Here is a 5,233-nt window from a genome sequence, read left to right as displayed (position 1 = left end):
CTTCTTCTTCTTCTTCTTTTTCCTAAATGTGTATGTTTTCAAATTGCCTTATGCCAATAGATCTTAGTAAGAGAAGTTTCTTTCTGCAGTGGGAAGTAGCCAGTTGAGAGGTACATAAAAGTCAAAGTGCTGAGAACAATGAACTAAGTGATCAGCCCTAAATTAGTACACCACGGTAGCAGCTATATGATGTATGGTTTCCTTCTGTATATGTGTTGCTTTTATTGGCTAATAAATAAAGCTGTTTTTGCTTACAGAAGGGCAGAATAGAGTAAGGTGGGAATTTCAAGCAGCTAGAGGAGGAAAGAAGGCAGAGTCAGGGAGATGCCATGTACCTGCCAAAGGAGACAGACCCCCAGGAACCTTACGAGCCTTGTGGTAAAACATAAAATAATAGAAATGGGTTCATTTAAGATGTAAGAGTTAGCTAGAAATATGCATAAGCTATTGGCCAAACAATGTTGCAATTAATACAGTTTCTGTGTGATTGTTTCAGGTCTGGGTAACCAGGAAATGAACAGGCAGCCTCTGCCTACAGCTATGGAATAGCAAGGAATGCTATAAAATGCTATCTTTGCACATGTCATACCTGTTGCACTCATGGACTCACAGCAGCTATGGTTATCTGAACAAAGCCTACAGATCATGGTAGCCAAAATGCTGGCATGATCCTGGATATCCTGGTAGATTATCTCTAGGACTCATCACTTAGTCAGAAGAATAGTTACCGTGGAGGAAACAGCATTACTTTTTGATGACGTGGCCATTACAGCTTTTTCTTGCTCTACTAGATGACCCGACACCCATGCAAATGCGGGCATCACTAACTGAACACCAGTAATCTTAGTACATGTGAGGTGGAGGCAGAAAGATCACAACTTCAAAGGCAATCTGTGCTACAGAGTAAGATGCCATATCAATAAATAGACATAAACAAAAAATAAATAGAAGAAATAATAATCTAAGAAATATTACATATGAACACACTCTGGGACTTATTTTATGTATAAAACCTAAGTCTCTGAAGATGTCGTCTTCTTTAGAGTTTTCTGCTACAGGAAGAACTGAGCAATTTTTGTGCCATTCTAGTGGTCCAGAGGTATATTGATTTCTTCATACAAGCTGGAGCTTTTGACAAGACCTAGAAGTCAACAGTTTTCTCTGCAAGTTGTGATGTTTCAAAAAATTGAAAGAAATTATCCATGTCATGGTTGAATTCCAGACTGTATAGAGAGCATTGATTAGTACTGATTAGTAGTACCCAATATTGGCTCCCTGTCAGACCCATTAATTTTTTCCATGTTTCTAAATTATTAAGATGCAAAAATGAAACCTGAAGCCGGGCGGTGGTGGCGCATGCCTTTAATCCCAGCACTCGGGAGGCAGAGGCAGGCGGATCTCTGTGAGTTCGAGACCAGCCTGGTCTACAGAGCTAGTTCCAGGACAGGCTCCAAAACCACAGAAAAACCCTGTCTCGAAAAACCAAAAAAATAAAAAAAAATGAAACCTGATCTATGGATGATACTGAACTTTATATTTTACTCTGTTTTGCCATAAAATGAAACTTGATAAAGAAATCTTAGTGTGAGATTTGGATGAACTATAAAAGGATATGAATTATAAATAATAAGACATATTCCTAGACTATCTAGGTCAAGAGTTCATCAGAGAAACAGAACCAATAGAATAGATGGTTGAGTAATAAATAGTAAACAAATAGAAAGGTACTTAGATACATGAAAGATAGGGGAGAGAGAGAGAGAGAGAGAGAGAGAGAGAGAGAGAGAGAACATATAAATATCTGTGTGAGGGTTCAGTTAGTAGCATGCTTACCAACATGAGAACCTGAGCTCAGATTCTCAGAACCCACATAAAAAAGTCAGGTGTGACAGTGTTTGCCTACAACCCTATCACAGTGGATGTGAGCAGATCCTCAGAGTTCATTGGCCATCCTGTCTGACCAATGAATGATCAAAATGTTTAGTAAAAAGACTCAGTCTCAAAAGATGAGGTAGAAAGTAAAAAATAAAAATATCTAACCAATCTCTAGTCTACTCATATAGGTACACACTTTTCCATGTGAATCTTCATACACATATTCACTCATGTACACACATACAGTATATCTATGTTCTGTATATATATGCTTTATATAATTATGAAATCATGGAGGCACAGATAGATAGTAGGTAAACTGTCGAAAGAGGAAGAAATACAATTTTTAAGAATATTATGGAGTTTTCTCATATGACTATGGAGGCTGCGAAGTGCTAGAATGGGCTGTTTTCAAGCTGAAGATCCAGGAGATATCCAGCCATAGTTTCAATCTATTTCCCAAGATATGAAACACAGGAGAACTGAAAGTATAAGTACCACTCCTAAATATAAATCTGAAGTCTAATGTCTAATACCCTACCTCTAAGACACTGGAGCAGAGTGAATTCTCCCTTACTCAGCCTTTTGTTCTGTTAGCCTTCAATGTATTGAATGGTGTACTGTGGCAGTAGTGATGACTGTTTACTCAGTTTACTAATTTAAATGTTATTCTCATTTAGAATCACTCTCACATGCATGAGTGAGCACATAAGCACACATTCACACACTGCATACACACACTTATGCTGATACTTGAACAAATATGTGGACATCCCTAAGATTAACTACTACATAGAAATTCATATTCTCTCAGTTCTAACATAGCTCACTGTATTTCTAAGCTCCCTCGACTAAAGATTGACTGTTATCTCATGCAACATGATTTTAAAAGACATACAAAAATCTTAGTCAAATTTTTGCTTCATCACATATACTGTGACTGAAAACATGTACAGGGAACACAGGACTTAATAGTAAGCTAGGAGACAACCTAGACAAGGCACCAGTTAATAACAATCATTATTCATTTAACACTTTAAATATGCTAAGATTATTTTAGCTAATCATCCTAATAATCTTCAAATCACATTATTTTTATCACTGTTATTAATTATCTCCATTTAATATGTCATAAATCTGATGCCCATTAAGCGACAGGAACTTTTCCCATATTACACAACAGCTAAATAACAGAGCCGTAATTTTCTTCTTTGTCTGGGTAACCCCAGAACACTCTCATACACTATAATTAATGTCCTAAAAGAAAATTTACTAAAAAATAAATTTTAATATGATGTGGGAGTCCCCTCTGTGTGCTGTGATTACCATTAATGAATAAAGAAACTGCTTTGAACCTGTAGCAAGGCAAAACTTAGGTAGGCAAGAAAGCTAGGCTGTATGCTGGGAGAAAGAAGGGCAGAGTCAGGGAGACGCCATGGAGCTGGTACCAGAGATAGACATGCTGAAACTTTGCTGATAGGCCATGACCTCGTGGTGATATACAGATTAATAGAAATAGGTTAAATTAATATGTAAGGGTTAGTCAATAAGAAGCTAGAGCTAATGGGCCAAGCAGCGATTAATTAATTAATTAATATGGTTTCTGTGTGTTTATTTTGGGTCTAAACTAGCCAGGTGGCCTGGAACCAACAAGCAGTTTTCTCCTTCTAAATTAATCAATAAAATTTGTGAATGTATAAACAGAAGACAATTCAAATGAAGATAATAATACATGAGAGGAGCCATATTATATTACCATGGTTATATAATGTTCTGTAACTGGCACAATAATGGAAAGAGGGAATAGACATTCAGAAATTTGTTAAAAAGCTAGTTTGAATTATGGCTGATGCAGTCATGTAACTGTAAGAACAAAAAACAGTTTCATTGCTTAAACGACCAAGAAAAGATGAACATGGCAGTTGGGTGATAAAAATTGTATCCTACATAAGTGTTCTCAACACCCAGCTTCCATGACTGTGACATGTGAAGCAAGTTCTTTATGTACCTGGAGTGTTTCAGTTCGGATAAGCTCCTTGAATTTTATTAATATTTTACCATAAAATTGCTCCTTTCTTAATCAAAAAAAAAAAGAAAAGAAAAATATTCATTCCTTATTTCCAGAAAGGTTAAGTCTGTTAGCGACCAGAATTAACTTGAAAATGACTTATTCTGCTGGTCCAAATTCCTGAATTAGTATCTTTGTAGCACAAACCAATGCTTAAAAATACATGCTTAACTAGTAACAAATCTTTACAGTGCACCAGAGCATTCTTGCACAACAGCTAACTAGGAGTGGTATGGACTTTTGATACCTCAAAGTCAGTCCCTGGTGAAACACCTTTTCAAACAAGGCCACACTTATCCTTACCAAACATTCCTACCATCTGGGGACCAACCAGTCAAATATATATGGGTCAGTGAATGCCATATTCATTCAAACCACAACACCTATCTATCCTATGGTATGTGGAATAAGCTGAGGAAATTTCTGATTGAGGAAGTACCACTCATTTTTGTTGAACAGAATGAATTTGAATCTCAAAGCAGGGATACTTGATATATATTTTGTTCATATCATTTCCTTCAGTGGTGAATTCTGGTGACATCAGTACTTGAGAATACCATGCAGATAAGATAACTAGGAAGGTAAGAGTAAAACATAATATCTGTCTTTTATAAATTGTTCTTTCTGAAATAAAGAAGACAAAATTCAGGTGATAGTGTATAGCAGATTAAGCTAGTCATAATCCCAGTATGGATAGGGGAAGACCTTATGAAGTCCCATCTTTAGTTGAGAAACTATTAGCAATGAAATGCTACTGAAGGAGGAAGAGTTGCTTTCCTTTGGTGATATGTTATCTGAGAGGCTGCCTGTGCTCCTTTAGATAGTATTGCATCAATGAACATACAGGAATCTCTAAACGAACTCAGTGTGTTTTAAAATTTTAAAAATAAACAAATAAATAAAACATGAAATTTAGAGAAGAAATGAGAGGATAGAAGAGGAAGTGGCCTTCATTAAAATACAACGTATGTGTGTATCAAACAATAAAAATGTTCAAAAAGGGACTCTCTGTAGGGCCTCTACTCCCTGCATACTGCCTCTTTCTTCCTATCCCACACAGCTTGCATCCAGAACCCTCCCCATCAGGCCCCCCTGCCACAGGATGATATTTGCTTTGTTACCGACTATGTGGTACGTAAAAGAAACATTGCTAAAACTCAAGGCAGCCATCAAACAGCACACACTAATAGTAGGAGACTTCAACACTCCTCTCTCACCAATGAACAGGTCAATCAGACAGAAACCTAACAGAGAAATAAGAGAATTAATGGAGGTAATGAACCAAATGTA

The sequence above is a fragment of the Microtus ochrogaster genome, unplaced genomic scaffold (assembly GCF_000317375.1).
Source record: "Microtus ochrogaster isolate Prairie Vole_2 unplaced genomic scaffold, MicOch1.0 UNK59, whole genome shotgun sequence".
NCBI lineage: Eukaryota > Metazoa > Chordata > Mammalia > Rodentia > Cricetidae > Microtus > Microtus ochrogaster.
The sequence above is the reverse complement of the archived record's forward strand: the minus strand, read 5'-3'. Positions refer to the sequence as shown.